Source organism: Schistocerca serialis, chromosome 12 (assembly GCF_023864345.2).
Source record: "Schistocerca serialis cubense isolate TAMUIC-IGC-003099 chromosome 12, iqSchSeri2.2, whole genome shotgun sequence".
NCBI lineage: Eukaryota > Metazoa > Arthropoda > Insecta > Orthoptera > Acrididae > Schistocerca > Schistocerca serialis.
The window spans coordinates 83892951-83913751 of NC_064649.1; positions in this window are offsets into that span (position 1 = coordinate 83892951).

The window sequence follows — 20801 nt, forward strand, 5'->3', positions numbered from 1 at the left end:
ACAGCTTTGGAGGACTTAAGGTCAAATGAGGCAGAAGGAATAGATAACATTCCATCAGTAGTCCTAGAGCGGGCTCCGTCAGCGTACTATTTATTGGCTGACGCCGTCTCACATTCCTCTCTGCTGTATCGTGCCTGGCCGAAGTGCCGGCGGTTGACGTTACGCCGGAACAGATATCGTGACAGAAAAAGTCTAGCCGAGTTTCACTGTCTACTTTCCAGTACGAATTATTAACAAAGTTCAAACTCCTACGGCCTCGTACCCGGTCGCTTGTCATTCATTACGCTTGTGTTTACGCAAGATGAGGTGGAAGGCACATTTGAAAAACAGCATCATCCTCCACCCCTTTCCCATACAGATATCAGACGGAAAGAAAGGGACGGCTGCTGGGTGCATATACGTGACTCTATGTGGTTCAGCTTCTTGCTTATTACGTCACCTCGTATTCTTACAATACGCTCTCATTAAAAGTGATTTGGATTTCGTCCTTACACGTGGTCGAATTTCATCGCGAGAATCTCTCAGGAGTTCATCAGCGTCTGTGGGGCTTAAGTCAATGTGTCGCTCGTTATCTGCTCCTTTTGACGAATCTATGGATTTTTTTAAGTACGTCTCCAAAGACAAAGGTCCTCTACCTATTCTTAATTTCTATGACAGCCTCTTCTCGTATCGATCTCAGCTAGTGCTGCATCTTTAGAATTCTCTCCTTCAGTTGCTCTCGCGTCCGTTCCAGCGTCTGCACGAGTGTCGTCATAGCATCGATGGGAATCTCAAGAGAGCTACACTAGCGGAAAATAAATGCAGAGCCCTCAGGGACAACGTCATTTTATTGACGAACGAGGTGGGAGGTACTCCATCATTATAGGAGTATGTGATAACAAGCCCGCCCGGTTAGCCGTGCGGTCTAACGCACGGCTTTCCGGAGTGGGAAGGAGCGCCTGTTCCCCGGCACGAATCCTCCCGGCGGACTTGTTGAACCATCCCCTTAGAGAAATTAATGAATTACTGTGCTAATAAACGTCTCACGTTATTTGATTTTCAAACAGCTGAGCAGAGCTTAACGTACCCAGATATTTCTCTCTTTACTTATTCTGATCAACACTAAACTGACACACAATATTTTTAGCGCAACGCAATCTGACTTTCATATTCCCTACAGAAGAATGGCCCAGACTAACAGTAACCTATACCTTTCATGAATCACCTACCTCACAAAAATCTTCGTTACTCGAAATACTGCAATACAGCGAGCGCCAATACTGCCAGCTAAATAAAAGATTCAAACTACTGAAGGCACTAACTACTGATAGGCATAGTTAACAAATGAAAGATTTTAATACAGAACAAACAATGTATTTACCTTAACAATGTTCAAAAGTTATAATATATATATATATATATATATATATATATATATATATATATATATATACAGGGTGAGTCACCTAACGTTACCGCTGGATATATTTCGTAAACCACATCAAATACTGACGAATCGATTCCACAGACCGAACGTGAGGAGAGGGGCTAGTGTAATTGTTTAATACAAACCATACAAAAATGCACGGAAGTATGTTTTTTAACACAAACCTACGTTTTTTTAAATGGAACCCCGTTAGTTTTGTTAGCACATCTGAACATATAAACAAATACGTAATCAGTGCCGTTTGTTGCATTGTAAAATGTTAATTACATCCGGAGATATTGTAACCTAAAGTTGACGCTTGAGGACCACTCCTCCACTGTTCGATCGTGTGTATCGGAGAGCACTGCAACATACATCGCGTTTCTACAGAATGATCTGCCAACGTTGCTCGAAAATGTCCCACTGGAAACGCGTCGACGTGTGTGGTATCAGCATGATGGTGCACCTGCACATTCCGCAATCGACACTAGGCTGACCCTTGACAGGATGTTCGACGGGCGTTTCATAGGACGTGGAGGACGCATAAATTGGCCAGCCCGTTCTCCTGATCTTACACCTCTGGACGGCTTTCTGTGGGGTACGTTAAAGGAGAATGTGTACCGTGATGTACCTACAACCCCAGTGGATATGAAACAACGTATTGTGGCAGCCTGCGGCGACATTACACCAGATGTACTGCGGCGTGTACGACATTCATTACGCCAGAGATTGCAATTGTGTGCAGCAAATGATGGAAACCACATTGAACATCTATTGGCCTGACATGTCGGGACCCACTCTATTCCACTCCGTAATTGAAAACGGAAACCACGTGTGTACGTGTACCTCACCCCTCATGGTAATGTACATGTGCGTCAGTGAAAAAGACCAATGTGGACGTAATGTGCTGTTCCAGTCTCTTCTGTACCTAAGGTCCATCACCGTTCCCTTTGGATCCCTACGTAATTCGGTGCTCTCCGATACACACGATCGAACAGCGGAGGAGTTGTACTCAAGTGTCAACATTAGGTTACAATATCTCCGGATGTAATTAACATTTTACAGTGCAACAAACGGCACTGATTACGTATTTGTTTATATGTTCAGATGTGCTAACAAAACTGACGGGGTTCCATTTAAAAAAACGTAGGTTTGTGTTAAAAAACATACTTCCGTGCATTTTTGTATGGTTTGTATCAATTACACTAGCCCCTCTCCTCACGTTCGGTCTGTGGAATCGGTTCGTCAGTATTTCTTTCTGATGGACGCACGTCCAGATCATTCGCTCTCAAAATTCTGCCATCCCTCTCCGCACATCCACCACTGCTCTGGCGGCTCACCTCCAACTGCGCAACGCTACGCGCTGTTCACATCCAACTGCCCAACACTACAATAGCAAATATTCCAACAATGCAAACCAGCCACAGACTGCACACATGAGTGATTTTCATACAGAGCGCTACGTGACGTTACCAACATAAAAACCTAAACAGCCTACTTACATTATGTCGAGGTCCGGTGAGCCGGCCAGCCTGTGGATGGTTTATCGGTGGTTTTCCAACTGCCTCGGCAAATGCGGGCTGGTTCGCCTTATTCCGCCTCTGCTACACTATGTCGGCAATTGCTGTGCAAACGTCTCCACGTACGCGTACACCACCATTACTCTACCACGCAAACATAGGGGTTACACTCGTCTGGTGTGAGACGTTCCCTGGTGTGTGTGTGTAGGGGGGGGGGGGGGAGGGGGGGGTCCACAGGGGTCAGAACCGCACAGTAACCCTGAAAGAGTAGTCCGGTGTGGGGCGGCGGAGGGGTGAAGTGGACTGCGGTAGTCGTCGTGGGGTTGTGGACCACTGCGGCTGCGGCGGGGACGGAGCCTCTCCGTCGTTTCTAGGTCCACAGTTAACACACAATACAATACAATGAGATAAGAAATTCAGATCAAATGAAACACACGTGTCACAGTATACGGTGCTAAACAGTCATATCAATACAATGTGCATCCCTCTTTGTGACCAACGCAGGCAAACGATTATAAATGCGCCGAACGGAATATAGCAATAGACTGCCTCAGCAGCAACTCGAGTATCTTGCAGATACTGGAGAAACTTTCTGCTTCACCGTGTCCTATACGTGTTCAATTAGCTAGAGATCTGATGATACTACTGCCCAGGGCAGTTGTTCAACACCACTGATGACACAGCTAATGCAACATGTGTCCCCTAATTTCGTTCCTGGATGACATTATGTTGGCCATCGCTGTTCGCACACTGCCTCGAACCTCCCGTGCGTCCATACTACGCGGACGTCCAGAACCTGGTCTGTAGGTATGGCGATGTATATTGTCCCTTCCTTTCTGCGGTTATTAATGATTATTTTTATTATTAGAAACGCAAGAATAGGATTATATATATATATATATTGATTTGTAGGTGGCCAAAGATAAATATTAAATTATGTTTCAAATGAGCGCCTGGCTCCCTACAAATTATTTCAAATGCTTTCGGCGAAATGTAATACAGGCTATGTTCACTGAGCTAGAATAAATCGTATCTTTGAAAGTATGCATTTTTGACGAAATAAAATTAGTGAAGCTTTGCACTTTAGTTAATTGAATAACTTGAAATGATTCTTTCGGCTGCAGCTGCGGTGATATGTTACACAAAAAAGAAAATTTAAATACGCCGCGTAATGGCGGCCAATTGTTGCCAGTCAAAGATCACCTCTGCTCGCTTCGCAGAGACTGAAAAAATGCTAAATAACTTCTTGCAATTATTAATTCAGAAAGAAATGTTTGCATGGGTTCTTTAAGTAACACAATGCACTCACTTTTTGTAAATATATTTCCACTAAGCACAGAATAGACACTTGAATTATTCGCTACGTAAAAGAAGAAATAGAACAAAAGCTACCGCTTTACAATAGCAAGCGTGCCTTGCATACAGCAGAAGAAATGATCTGACTCGAAGTGATTTTAAATATCTTTTTTCTCTAATATATAATGACGAAAATAATAATGTTAGTTTCGAGAACGTTATGCACTACGAGCTCATGTAACATAAATAATGTCTTTTTATTACATTGCATATGGTATACTCTTTCTTTGAAGCTAATTTAATAAATTTTCATAATTAATTTGTCGTTTATGTCCATATAATATTATTCAGAGTCCTTTTATTATTTACTTCAAATATATCGGCTTGAATATTTCAAAAGGGGCTCTTTAGATGTCTCACTGACCACTGCCGATGCAACGACCAACACCGATACACTGTGCATAATATGTGTAGCAACTCAGAGATACGCCCATCCAGCTTCTCGCAGGCCCACAGTGGGACCCTGTTCAAGTAGTTGAGGCTGTTTAATAGGACTACGTATTCGTTCAAATGGTTCAAATGGCTCTGAGCACTATGGGATTTAACATCTATGGTCATCAGTCCCCTAGAATTTAGAACTACATAAACCTAACTAACCTAAGGACAGCACACAACACCCAGCCATCACGAGGCAGAGAAAATCCCTGACCCCGCCGGGAATCGAGCCCGGGAAACCGGGCGTGGGAGGCGAGAACGCTACCGCACGACCACGAGATGCGGACATGACTACGTATTCGTCTGCGATGCATGGCCGATCCCCAGAACAAATGTTGCAAACAGTATTCACCGCTAAACTCAGCACAGTTACTGCCCGCAGAGTGAAAAAGCAGCGTTCACAGACAGACCTCCTGACCATCATCTGATCGACGATGACCGTGGTAAGTACACTGGAGCGCCAAAGAAACTGGTATAGGCATGCGTATTCAAATTAAAAAAAAAAAGGTTCAAATTGCTCTGAGCACTATGGGACTTAACATCTGAAGTCATCAGTCCTCTAGAACTTAGAACTACTTAAACTTCAATAACGTAAGGACATCACACACATCCATGCCCGAGGCAGGATCCAGACTAAAGCGCCTAGAACGCTCGGCCACAGCGGCCGGCTATTCAAATACAGAGACATGTAAACAAGCAGGATACGGTGATGCGGTCGGCAACGTCTATAATTATAAGACAACAGGTGTCTGGCGCAGTTGTTAGATCGGTTACTGGTCTACAATGGCGGTTATCAAGATTTAAGTGAGTTTGAATATGGTTTTGCAGTCGGTGCAGGAGCGATGGGACGCAGCATCTCCGAGGTAGCGATGATGGGGGGATTTTCCCGTACGACCATTTCCCGAGTGTAGCGTGAACATCAGGAATCCAGTAAAGCATCAACTCTCCGACGTCGATGCGGTCGGAAAAGACCCTGCAAGAACGGGACTAACACGACTGAAGAGAATCGTTCAACGTGACAGACGTGCAACCCTTCCGCAAATTGATGCAGATTTCAATGGTGGGCCATCAACAAGTGTCAGCGTGGGAACAATTCAACGAAACATAATGGATATGGGAATTCGAAGGCCCACTCGTGTACCCTTGATGACTGCACGACACAAAGCTTTACGCCTCGCCTAGGCCCGTGAACACCGACACTGGACTGTTGATGACTAGAAACACGTTTCCTGGTCGGGCGAGTCTCGTTCCAAATTGTATCGAGTGGATGGACCTTTACGGGTATGGAGACAACTTCATGGATCCATGGACCCAGCATGTCAGCAGGGGACTGTTCAAGTCGGTGGAGGCTCTGTAATGGTGTGGGGGGTGTGCAGTTGGAGAGATATGGAGCCCCTGATACATCTAGATACGACTCTGACACGTGACACGTAAGTAAGCATTCTGTCTGATCACTGTGCATTCCAACGGACTTGGGCAATTCCAGCAGGACAGTGCGACATTCCACAAGGCCGGAATTGCTACAGAGTGGCTGCAGGAACACGTCCGCTGTCCACCAAACTTCACAGACATGAACATTATTGAGCCTATCTGCGATGCCTTGCAACGTACTATTCAGGAGAGATCTCCACTCCTCGTATTATGGACGGCTCTGCAGGATTCATGATGTCAGTACCCTTCAGCACTACTTCGGACATTAGTCGAGTCCATGCCACGTCGTGTTGCGGCACTTCTGCGTGCTCGCGGGGGCGGGGGAGCGGGGGGGGGGGGAGGGGGGGTAACTACACGATATTAGGCAGGCACACCAGTTTCTTTGGCTGTTCAGTGTAAATCACTATCCCTACAACGCCTCAGTAGCTACAAACAATTATACCCTGTTGCCAATGAACACAGTCTGTTTCTTTCCGGCAGTGTAATTTCTCTTCTGAAGCCTAAAGTGCGTTTCTTGCGCTTTTCATCTTTGACGTTGTACAGTTCTCTGTCTAGCGCATTTGTCAATCACTAGTTTTAACCTTTCCTACAAAGAAACTTCGATTACAGCATATACTAAACACTACGTATTAAATATAATGTTTTCATTTTATATGTAGCTTATGAAAGTTAGAAGTCACAGGAAATCATTACTCAACACTAAATGGGAGCTCTCTCGCATACAGAACGATATTAATCTTTAATTTCCACAAACAACAATTAGTCATAATCCACGTCTAAGACAGGAACCATCAAGTTAAAATTTTATTTGATCCTACTTTTTTAATTTAAATGTTCTTCCAATATGTCCGCCGACCATCATATTTCAAAATGGTTCAAATGGCTCTAAGCACTATGGGACTTAACATCTGAGGTCATCAGTCCCCTAGACTTAGAACTACTTATACCTAACTAACCTAAGAACATCACACACATTCATGCCCGAGGCAGGATTCGAACCTGCGACCGTAGCACCAGCACGGTTTCGGACTGAAGCGCCTAGAACCGCTCGGCCACCGCGGCCGGCATCATCAGATTTGTTTTCCGTCGGTTCCCCATCATATCTTCTATTTATCTATTGCTAATAAAAACAAGTTTTCTGTTTGAATATTTCTGACTTTGTCGGTGAGTTTTGCAACTACTGGATTGTGATGCATACGTAATACTAATTGCCATTCAAACTGTGTTCTGTATCGAGATTTGAACCTGAGACCTCTGCCTATTGCGGGCATGTACTGTACCAGTTAGGCATCTAATCGCAAGCCACGACCCGCCGTCACAGTCTCACTTCTGCCAGTACCTCATCTTCTAGCTTCTAAGCTTCCCGGTCCGGCACACATTTTGAATCCGCCAGCAAGTCTGTAATCAGCGCACTCCCCGCTACAGGGTGAAAAATTCATTCTGCAAACTAATTACTTTTGTTGGTAATTGCAGGGTTCCATGATGGGAACAGCCGAAATGTTTAATGAATTGAAATGATAAATAAAAAGTCATTAAGCGCTCTGGCTGCATCATACGTAAAAAATGTACCTGGTGCCATCGCACGTGAAAGTGGTTTCATTAGCTGGCTGTATCAACGCAATTAATGGACGATTAGCAATTACCCGCCGACGAAAATCCGACCATCGAAGGTCGTGTCCTGCGTAAAAATATCGCCTAGGTCAGTGAGAAGAAGGATAAAAAGCCATGTTCGCTCCAAGTTCGCCTTACTATTGTGTAACACACATGCACTTTTCACTCCTCACGCAGCTAAGACGCCGGCCGCGGTGGCCGAGCGGTTCTAGGCCCTTCAGTCCGGAACCATGCTGCTGCTACGGTCGCAGGTTCGAATCCTGCCCCGGGCATGGATGTGTGTGATGTCCTTAGGTTAGTTAGGTTTAAGTAGTTCTAAGTTCTATGGGACTGATGACCTCAGATGTTAAGTCCCACAGTGCTCAGAGCCATTTGAACCATTCTGAGCAGCTAAGACTATGATCTACTGCCTGGAGTACAGCTTTTATTTTACCCACGTTTTGTGCTACCGCTCGCAACTCACCAAACAGAAAAATCATGTACTGGAAACTACGAATTTGGAGAAGTTCGTTCGAAAGAGGGAAGTGTTTCAGCATGAAGATCTGGAGCGAGCGCTACCGAAGTGATACTCCAATATTTCCTTCTCTGTGTGAATCGATGGTTAGAATTTAATTCTCATGCCAGCTAGTCCTCAGTACTTCAAATACAGAAAAAAAAACATTTTGCAGGTGAAGACTGGTGTGAGTAGAAGTTAACTGCTGCGTGTGTCTAACGTTACTCGAACTGTTAAGGTGGAGATTGCACAGTGGGGGGCATACATGTGCAACTTATTGTAATGCTTTGAATTTCGAGAAAAGTAAAGTTAAAAATTATTTTGATGAGGCGGACAGTAGAATCACAAGACACATCGCAAAGGCGTCTGGCTGTAGTACACAGTTCAGTCACATTAAAATGACCCACGCCTACGTTGGACGTTAACGTGCAGTAACTACACGCAGGCGGCAGAGGGCAGCACTAGCAGTGGAGGGAATATAAAGTGTGTCGGGGGACACGGAAAACAGTGCAGAAGCCCCCAGAATGAGATTTTCACTCTGCAGCGGAGTGTGCGCTGATATGAACCTTCCTGGCACAGTAAAACTGTCTGCCAGTACCTCGTCTCCTACCTTCCAAACTTTACAGAAGCTCTCCTGCGATACTTGGAGAACTATCACTTCTGGAAGAAAGCCATGTCTCCGCAATATCCTTTCTTCGAGGTGTAGCTGAGATGGTAGAGGTTGCCCGCGAACGCAAGTTCCAGAGTTCGAGTCTCGGTCCGGCACACAGTTTTAATCTGGCAGGAAATTTTATATCAGCGCACACTCCGCTGCAGAGTGAAAATCTCATTCTCTTTACTGTTTTTTTCTCGCATATGTTAACGTTGCGTACCCAACGTTAACGTCATATGAGGGTGGAAATGAGGAGGGCTGAAAAAGTGTAAGTACACTTTGCTGTTTCGGATCAAGTTCAAATTTCTTTGAGTAGTTTTGAACGGTCCCTAGTGGTTCCAACCTGTACACGAGAGCCAAAATTTCGATTACTTTCAACGAGGATGGAGCTCCACGATATTCTCAGAGGAGTGTGGAAACGTCCGAGGATGTCAACATATCAAAGAGTGTCAAGAATATCTCCCTGTCGTCCTCGGATTGCGAATTATCGTTCTCAATCGCGAAATGTGTGGGAATCAACGCTCATGGTAAAGGAATGGTTTCATTGGCACATTTTATGTTACCACTGAGGCCTTTTCGAGCCAGTTCTGAGAAGCGGAGTGTCTGAAATGTTTTCCTCGGCCATCTATGAGAAAACCGCGTGATTTGAGCTCTGGCTGTAGCGGTTGTGAGCTCATCACAGAAACATCATCAGTAAGGGTGAAATGTCGGTCAGAAGGATTGTGACGACCTTCCCATCTCGTCACACGCGGGCGGCGGGGCTCGGCAGAGATGTGGTGAAATTTGCTGCCAGTGTGACACTATAGCTGACACGAACTTCTGACGTGTAGCCTTTAATTAATGAGTCAGTAGAATAAGTAATTGCACTGTATTGTATTAATTCTGAATTGAGGCAAAATTACGCAACTTAGAGTTGGCCATGTGTTAATTTCACGAACAAAGGTATATATTTACCTACTAAAATATACTTTAAACAACGTCAATGACTAGCTGGACTTTTATATTTATGGATGCAGCGAATATTATCAAGAGGTTTGTTACTGTTTATGTTTATGGGCAGGCAACTTCATTGTATACTAAGATAAACAGATACTGCAAAGATATAATAACTTCCAAAGAAAATAAATTGCTCCTAACCTTTCCTATCCTATCGGACACTGAGTCCAAAGACTAAAAAAATGTCAACTGTTTGTAACAGGAATTTCTTTGACCAAGAAAATTTGACACTTAGCAAACTGTCATTCAATGAAGATGGTGTGCTCAGCAATGAAACAAAGCAGTAGGTTCTGCCAGAAATATCATCTCTTAGACAATGTGTCTAATAGTGTATTTTAATATGACAGGATTCCATCTTAGGCAATTCATAACACTTATGAGTAAGCATTACAAATATGGACCGTTATACAGTTATATGACTTGTTATGTATTTCACTGTTATTGTCTAACCTGCTTTGAGAAAATAATGGCACTTTGAAACCGAAATCATGATTGTGCAAGTGTAAATGTGTAAATGTAACAACATTTTAATGGCGGTACTGAGTTTAAAGGAAGAAGAAAAAAAAAAAGAAGGGTCTGAGAATGGCGTCGCAGGGCGCCACGCTTTCTCAGAACTACAGAGGAAGGTTGTAGACACCTTCGGGCCAAATTTCAAACTTATGCATCACAATGAAAGGCAGTTACTGGGTTTCAAAAAAGTGATTCTGTTGCGCAATGTATAATGAGGCAGTGCGTGAAGAAGCTGCAGAGATGTTCAGTCAAATGTTGATAAGATTTTAGACAGGTGCAATGATTTAAAATCTTTAGAAATGTACGATTGCCCCTTACGAAAACAAAACAAATTTAATATCTTATGACTATAATGAGTCTCATTTGGGATCTGACAACTCATAAATACACCTGGTTTGAACACTTCATAGGAATATGAGCTGCAATGATCATGTAGGCTCAAGTCGTGGTGCAGCAGGTGTGAGACGCCGGTTTTTATAGGTACAATACTGGGGAATGTAATAGCTCTATACAAGAAACTGCTTACAAAGCATGCGTGTGACCCATCCTAGAGTATTAGTGAAGTGTAGCACTAACAGGGGATACTGAACGTATACAGAGATGGGGAGCGTTAATGGCCACACTTTTATTTGACATGTGGCGGAGTGTAGCAAGTATGCTCAAGAAAGTGAACTGACTGCCAATTCAAGATGAATGTGTACATATGTTCAAGAACTAACTTTAAACAATTAGTCTTGGAATATAGTACAGTCCTGTACGTATTACTTACTCTGGGATCATGAAGAAAACTTTAGACTTATTACGTTATCAAGAACAACAATACTACCATATCAGACGTTAGGAATCGGTATCTCTTCTAACCATTTGTGATAGTTATTCGTGTCATCGAGGTAACCTTGGGATATAGAATTCGAATCACAAGCTAACTCTGCTCCATCGATGCAAACCATCGCTCTTCGAGCGTGGACAACGGCATCTCTTTGACCTGCACTGCTGTTAGTCGTTACACGTGCTACTTCCATTTGCCCGCATTTTCCATGGTACTTCAGTTTCTTCCGTAAATACCACTGGTTTATTTGGCCCCTTTGTATTATATCTCATTACTGTCAAGTATCCGGCACGCTTTTCAACATCGTCGGAACGTTCTGTTAGAGTCGTCCTCTTATTTTTACAGCTTTTGAAAGGAAATCTCACCTCTTTCAAAATTTTCCGACATGTTTCACTTCCCCTTGAAAATTTGTCTCAGCTTTTGAAAATATAATCACTTTTCTCATCGTTGGGGTTTCCTTCTTTCCGCTCCTAATCCCCAGAAGATTGTTATAATAAATGCTTTGTTGAAGTCTGCTACAGAAACTACATCTTCTTGTACATCCATACTCCGCAAGCCACCTGACGGTGTGTGGCAGAGGGTACCTTGAGTATATCAGTTCTCCCTTCTACTCCAGTCTCGTATTGTTCGTGGAAAGAAAGATTGTCGGTATGCCTCTGTGTGGGCTCTAATCTCTCTGATTTTATCCTCATGGTCTCTTCGCGAGATATACTTAGGAGGGAGCAATATACTGCTTGACTCCTCGTTGAAGGTACGTTCTCGAAACTTCAACAAAAGCCCGTATCGAGCTACTGAGAGTCTCTCTTGCAGAGGCTTCCACTGGACTTTATCTATCATCTCCGTAACGCTTTCGCGATTACTAAATGATCCTGTAACGAAACGCGCTGCTCTCCGTTGGATCTTCTCCATCTCTTCTATCAACCCTATCTGATACGGATCACACACCGGTGAGCGGTATTCAAGCAGTGGGCGAACAAGTGTACTGTAACCTACTTACTTTGCTTTCGGACTGCATTTCCTTAGGATTCTTCCAGCGAATCTCAGTCTGGCATCTGCTTTACCGACGATTAATTTTATATGGTCATTCCATTTTAACTCACTCCTCATGCCTACTTCCAGATAATTTATGGAATTAACTGCTTCCAGTTGCTGACCTGCTATATTGTAGCTAAATGATAAAGACTATTTTTTTTCTATGTATTTGCAGCACATTACACTTGGCTACATTGAGATTCAATTGCCATTCCCTGCACCACGCGTCAATTCGCTGCAGATCCTCCTGCATTTCAGTACAATTTTCCATTGTTACAACCTCTCGATATACCACAGCATCAGCCGCAAAAAGCCTCAATGAACTTCCGATGTTATCCACAAGGTCATCTATATATATTGTGAATAGCAACGGTCCTACGACACTCCCCTGCGGGCACACCTGAAATCACTCTTACTTCAGAAGACTTCTCTCCATTGAGAATGACCTGCTGCGTTCTCTTATCTAGGAACTCTTCAATGCAGTTCTAGAAGGCAATTGATTTCTAAAAGTTTTAAGTATATATCCAGTTTCTTCCTCTTTCTTAATGTCTTTCAAAATCTGCCAGGGCTATCGGAAAGTAAGGTCCGATCGATCGCAAAATGGAAAAACCACAGTGAAAATCAAAACTGATTTAATAAAACTTTCCCGGCCTTCCAGCCGCGCCAAGTGGTTTAAAATCCTCAAGCTTTCGGCCCAGCACTCCTCGGCCATTGTCAAGTGGTGACTGTCTTCTGGTTGCTGCTGCCGTCCTTATATAGCCGCGCTGCCTTCTGTGACGTCACTAGAACCCGCTCCGGCACCATACATGGTAATGTCATCGAGATAACCTTGGGATTTAGAATTCGAATCATAAATTAATTCTGCTTCATCCATGCAATCCATTGCTTCTTCAACGTGGACAACGGTAACTCTTTCTCCCAAAGTACTGTTAGGCGTTACACTCGGATCTTCATGATGACAGCTTATTTCATGGTATAATGCGAATGCACTTTCTTCCGTAAATGCCGCTGGTTTATTTGGCCCCTTTTGATTATTTATGATTGCTCCGTGCGCTTTATAACAATGTCGGAACGTTCTGTTAGAGTGATTCTCTTATTTTTACATTTTTTTGAAATAAAATCCCATCTCTTTCAAAATTTCCTGAAGTGTTACCCCTTCCCCCCTGAATTGCCCAGAATGATCTTCAAACCAATCGCGAACAACTGTGGACCGGTGACATAGCGCAAAGTCATCCATAAGAAGTCATTGCTTGGGAACGTAAAATCCACGAATTGCTGCAATTGGCGTCGAAGTAGCCGAACATAGCCATTTACGGTCAATGTCCGGTTTTCAGCTGGACCAGCCCATTCCATGTAAACAAAGCCAGTACCATTACTGAACCACTACCAGCTTGCGCAGTACCTTGCTGACAACTTGGCTCCGTGGCCTCGTGGAGTATGCAGCACAATCGAACCCCAGCATCACCTCTTGCCAGAGCACGATTTTCGAGTCGTCTAGGGTCCAATCGTTATGGGCACGAATTTAGATGAGACACTGCAGCCGTTTTCGCGCTCTTCGCAAAAGCACTCGCTTCGGTCCTCTGGTGCCATAGCCCATTAATGCCAAGTGTCGATGCACTGTCCTAACGATACGTTCGTCGTGCATCCTACATTAATTTTTGTGGCTATGTCACCCAGTATTGCTTGTCTGTTAGCACTAACAACTGTGTTCCAACGCTGCTGCACTCCGTCGTTAGGAGAGAGCCGTCGGCCAGTGCGATGTCCGCGCTTAGAGCTAATGCCTGAGATTTTGTATTCTCGGCACGCTCTTGACACTGTGAGTCTCGGAGTACTGAATTCCTTAATGAATTCGGGAGTGTCCCATGGGTCTAGCTCCAACCACTATTTCACGTTCAAAGCCTGGTAATTCCCGTCGTGCGCCTATAATCACGCCGGGAACTTTTTCACACGAATCACCTGGGTACAAATGACAGATCCGTCAATGCACTGCCCTTTTATATTTTGCGTATGCGATACCACCGCCATCTGTATATGTGCAATTTACATCTCATGTGCAACACAGCTAGCTCTTTATTCCCATGAAGTAATGAGTGGTGTCGACAAGGGATCTCAGATCGATTCCATATTCCTACATTTCCAAAAGGCTTCTGATACCGTTCCTCATAAGCGACTATCAATCAAATTGCGTGCATATGGAGTATCGTCTCAGTTGTGTGACTGGATTCGTGATTTCCTCTCGGAGAGATCACAGTTCGTAGTGATAGACGGTAAATCATCGAGTAGAACAGAAGTGATATCTGGTGTTCCGCAAGGCAGTGTCATAGGCCGTCTACTGTTCCTGATTTAAATAAATCATCTAGGTGATAATCTGAGCAGCCCCCTTAGATTGTTTGTAGATGACGCTGTACTTTACCCTCTAGTAAAAACATCAGACGATCAATTTCGATTACCAAATGATCTAGAGAGAATTTCTGTACGGTGCGAAAAGTGGCAATTGGCACGAAACCATAGTGTACAACGCTGTATCACATCCACTACAACATGAGTCAGTAAGAGAAGTGGTTCGGACACAACATTAGTAATTACTATGGCAGGAGAGGGCGCTATGGTATGATGTATGGGGAACAGTACCACCCTCTTGGACGAAACCATGCATACTGTGACTGCATGGTACAGAGCGGACTAGACCGCAGTCACTGTAACAAAATATGATTGAATAAATGGTCTCTAGCATGGAAAGGATGCATTTCCGGATATAAGTTCATTAGTTCTTTTTTATTCCGTATCCTCTAATCGATCAATCCCTATAGTTTGTGCGCAGTGGAAAAAATTACCCTGTATGTCAAGACAACAGCAATTCAGATGATAGAGGGCAGAACTCGGTAAAATGACAGTCGGCTATGAACGGTTTCAAATGGTTCAAATGGCTCTGAGCACTATGGGACTTAACTGCTGAGGCCATCAGTCCCCTAGAACTTAGAACTACTTAAACCTAACTAACCTAAGGACATAACACACATCCATGCCCAAAGCAGGATTCGAACCTGCGACCGTAGCGGTCGCGCGGTTCCAGACTGTAGCGCCTAGAACCGCTAGGCCACTTCAGCCGCCGAACGGTTTCAGTATGTGCTTACGTTAATTTAGGCAACGGCCTTGCGCAGTGGATACACCGGTTCCCGTGAGATCCCCGAAGTTAAGCGCTGTCGGGCGTGGCCGGCACTTGGATGGGTGACCATCTGGGCCGCCATGCGCTGTTGCCATTTTCGGGGTGCACTCAGCCTCGTGATGCCAATTGAGGAGCTACTCGACCAAATGGCATCGGTTCCGGTCAAAGAAAACCATCATAACGACCGGGAGAGTGGTGTGCTGACCACATACCCCTCCTACCCGCATCCTCAGCTGAGGATGACACGGGAGTCGGATGGTCCCGATGGCCCACTTGTGGCCTGAAGACGGAGTGCTGCTGCTGTTACGTAAATTTACTGTAGACTGGAAACAGATACTATCAGTGACAGTGGATGTTCGTACATGAAACACGACTGTAACAGTTCCACGCGGAAAGCAGTTGACATTTGATGAAAAAGCAAAAATTGGAGCGTATAGGGAAATTGGTTACTGTAATCGTCAAATCGCCAAGAATTGTTCAAGTACAGTGATTAATAATTTCGATAGATTGGCCACACTATACGGACAAAACGGAAAATAGGGGCAAAGTAGAAAATCATCTGAAGCCTAGCGAGGGTTACCTTTGCGCAGAGCAAGGGCCGGAGACCGTTATTCTTCTAAAGTTTGTTGCTGATTTACAGTTGGGAATAACTGCCAGACATGTACGACAAGTTTCTTCAAATGACAGACATTTTGCATTCAAGAAACGACTGCTGAAATTTGCTCTAATACCGAAACATAAACAGGGTAAAAACGTGTGTCATCGACCGAAGAATGGGATGAAGTGATCTGTGATAAGAACGAATTCGGATAGGTGGAATGGATTTCAGTATTACTGTCATGATGTGAGAACACATCAGCAGGTAAGAATTAGCAGCATGGCTGATGGTGGAATTTTTGTGATTTTGGTAGCCTTCGGCGCCAAAGGTATTGCTTCGTTGAACACTAGAAGGAACTCTAAAATGTACAATGAGATGCTAGAGACAGATTTTATTAGAATGTATGAGGACCTAGGGGACGAAAGTCTAAGGTTTCAGCAAGATAATGCATCTCTGTATATTTCTGTTGCAACCAAAACGTAGTTTGAAGATAAAGATATGTGTTGCCCTGGACTGCACGTTTGTCTGATTTTAAACCCGTGGAAAACATTCGCTTAATACTTGCATCGCGTGTTTATCCCAATGTAAAACAATTTGAGGCCGTATATGAGCGGGAAAGAGCGATACAAGAAGACCACGTGACGTCTTTCTGCAAAAACAACAAACAATAACAAAATCACAGTAGGATTTTGGAGTATATACTGTACTCGAACATTATGAATCACCTTGAAGAAAATGACTTATTCATACATAACCAACACGGATTCAGAAAATACCGTTCTTGTGCAGCACAGCTAGCTCTTTATTCCTATGAAGTAATTAGTGCTGTCGACAAGGGATCTCAGATCGATTCCATATTCCTACATTTCCAAAAGGCTTCTGATACCATTCCTCATAAGTGACTATCAATCAAATTGCGTGCATATGGAGTATTGTCTCAGTTTTGTGACTGGATTCGTGATTTCCTCTCAGAGAGGTCACAGTTTGTAGTGATAGACGGTAAATCATCGAGTAGAACAGAAGTGATATCTGGCGTTCCGCAAGGTAGTGTCATAGGCCCTCTGCTGTTCTTGATTTACAAAAATGATCTAGGTGATAATCTGAGCAGCCCCCTTAGACTGTTTGCAGATCACGCCCCAATATACCGTCTAGTGAAAACATCAGACGATCAATTCCAATTACAAAATGATCTAGAGAGAATTTCTGTATGGTACGAAAAGTGGCAATTGGCACTAAACAAATAAAAGTGCGATGTCATCCAAATGGGTTCTAAAAGAAATCGGATAAATTTTGGGTATAGGATAAATCGCACAAATCTAAGGGCTGTCAATTCGACTAAATACCTAGGAATTACAATTACGAGCAACTTAAATTGGAAAGACCACATATTGTGGGGAATGCGAAACAAAGACTGCACTTTATTGGCAGAACACTTAGAAGACGCGACAAACCCACTTAAGAGACAGCCTAGATTACACTTGTCCGTCCTCTGCTGGAATATTGCTGCGCGGTGTGGGATCCTTACCAGGTAGGATTGACGGAGGACATCGAAAAAGTGCAAAGAAGGGCAGCTCGTTACGTGTTACCGCGCAATAGAGGAGAGAGTGTCACTGATATGATAAGCGAGTTGGAGTGGCAATCACTGAAACAATAACGGTTTTCTCTGCGGCGAGATCTATTTACGAAATTTCAATCACCAGCTTTCTCTTCCGATTGCGAAAATATTTTGTTGATACCGACCTACGTAGGGAGAAATGATTATCATAATGAAATAAGAGAAATCAGAGCTCTAACAGAAAGATTTACGCGTTCCTTTCTCCCAAGCGCCATTCAAGAATGGAATGGTAGAGAAGTCGTATGAAAATGGTTCGAAGAACCCTCTGCCAGGCACTTAAGTGTGAATTACAGAGTAACCATGTAGATGTAAATGTAGATCAATGACTAAGAGAATTTTTGACGTAATTAGAAATAAAGGAGTTTGGACGAGGTACTAACAGTGCAATAACACAACAGGACAGCGGGTGCCTTTGTTTCCATTCAGTAAACCCAGACGTCTTATTTTGTTACATCTGTTAAGAAAGAAAGTACGCAATTCCGTCATGATTATTTATGTCTTATACAGGGTGAAAAAATGTAACAGTACATAGAGAATTCTCCACTTAACAATTTGAGCTAGGGAACCTGGTGTCGGAGACGCCAGCTTAATGAGATACGGAAGTAAACTTGTCTACCGCTTTGTCTAGCATCATTGTTTTCCAAGTTATTTACAACTAACATGCGTACAAGTTTACACGTACTGTGCTGTTTATTTACATGCACAGTCTTCATTTCCTGCAAGGAAGCAAGCAGTAAGAGCCTGATTACTAGGAAGTCATGAGGCAGGTTTTGTTTGCTTTATTTGTCCGTAAGGTAGCTCTATTGTATCGTATTTACGTTGTCCAAATGACAAAATGTGTCATGAATCAACGTCAGAGCCATTCATTACTGAGTACTATTCAGAGATGTACAGCACCATACGATAGTGGAAGGGTCCAGTAGCCACCTTTCATTAGTCCGGTAGCCCATTTTCACTAGCATTTCTCTTTCTTTTCCTTGTTTCTCTTTTTTCCTAACTGATTGAATGAATGTGGTAGTGTGTCGAGTTGCTAGACGGTGGCGTAGTCTGCTGCAGAAAGTCTGCGATAGTCATACAGATTCAGCAGCAGTTGTACAGAATTGCCAACTCTCGTAGTGGTCAAGTAGGCAAAAGAGGTTTGCGCTACGTGTGAGAAATCCACCTGCGTTAGGTTGGTGGTGGAAATGGCATCTTTGGGTTTTCCGGGCCACTCTGAGCGTGGAAGAGGCTGGAGAAGAAAAAGGGAGGCAGTCTGCCGCCGGTACGGGAAGCGTCCACAGCTGGGCTCCAGTCAGAGAAGGGTGAGTTAGACTGAGCGCGTGGCGCGTTGTTACTTGGCGAGAGGAGAGCTGTTAGCTTTTGGTCTCGCTTTTCAACTCTGAAAGATTGCTTTATAGCAGACTTGGCTCCGCCGGAGGAGCTCCACACAAAGGTGTCGATAAGAAGTGAGCACTCGCTCCTGTATGAATGTCTGTTTGCCTTCAGCTGTGCCTGTATAAGCTTTTATTTTTCTAGATATTAATGGCTTTGCCTTCTCGTAAATTTTCCTTGCTTTGTGTGTCTTTCGTCCGTGGGGAGCCAACCACGTGGTAGAACATTATAGTTGTTGGGCTACCGGCATCACTAACTGTCCGATCGTATGTTTGTTTTAGATAATGTTAACATGACTGTGTTATGTGATATTGTTGCAATTTGGCACTATACCTAGAAATTGTGTCTCCACAAACCACGTGTTATCAGGAATCGTGTACATGCCTCACATCCTTATCTTAGGAATAAATGATTTTATCTACAATTTTCTCTTGTGTTCCGAGATAACGTTTTTGCACCTAAGCCACTCACCTCGTAGCTTTCCCGTTAGCACATCCAATGCGTTTCCTTACTCACAGGTCCAGTGATTGATTTCCCCTTTTATTTTAAAACAAATGCTTTAGATTAAGTCTTATTTTCAGGTGTGTTGCTGGGAGCTGATCTTATGCACAGTGTTCATGCACTTTCTATTTTATTTTTAATGTTTGATTCTCGTGAAGAGAGCACGGGCAATACTATTAATTACATCGCATCCCCTATGAAAGACATCACAACGTATGCATTTTTATGAGTTTTTGGTCTGTGATCAAATTAATTTATTTTCCGAATCCGTCAAACCTTTGATTAGTTGTATAGTTAGAGTCGGTGACGACCCTAATCGTAACAACCCGTAGAAACAGGTTAGTTACAATGGAGCTGTCGCAGTACAGTATTCCTGGTCGCTGGATTGGACGGAGAGGTCGTTTTCCATGGCCTGCGAGGCCACCTCAGCTGAATCCCCATTGTTACTTCCTTCGGCCATATCTAAAGTTACTTGTGTATGAGACCCCAGTGGATACGGAGATGGAATTAGTTGCCAGAATTGTAACTGCCTGTGATGTGATTTGAAACACACCAGGGATATTTGTCGGGGTGCATCAGAATCTTGCTTCCCAATGTCATGTTTGCATTGAGGTTGAGGACCATCAGTTTCAGAACATTTTGTAGGATACACTACAAATGGCACACTGATTGCGTCTCTGGTGGTATTTGCAGTTAACTAATATAAATAAAAGAGTACACAGTAATGTGGTTTTGTTCCTTTTATCTCCTCAAGGTGGCTTCTCCGACCCCAGGTTCCCTGCCTCAAATTGTTCAATGGAGCGTCCTCTATGTCCTGTTAAATTTTTGCACGTTCTTACGGAAACACCCCGTATGTATCTGCTACTTCAATAGTAAATTTCATACACGTATGTTTCAGACGTTGCACTTTTACTTTCGTGGAACCCTGCCTTCATAGTCATTTCCACTATTGTATGATGTATTTGTAAGTTCAGCACGTTTCCCAAGTGCACTACTGGCCATTAAAATTGCTACACCAAGAAGAAATGCAGATGATGAACGCGTATTCATTGGACAAATATATTATACTAGAACTGACATGTGATTACATTTTCACGCAATTTGGGTGCATAGATCCTGAGAAATCAGTACCCAGAACAACCACCTCTGGCCGTAATAACGGACTTCATACGCCTGTGCATTGAGACGAAGAGAGCTTGGATGGCGTGTACAGGTACAGCTGCCCATGCAGCTTCAACACGATACCACAGTTCATCAAGAGTAGTGACTGTCGTATTGTG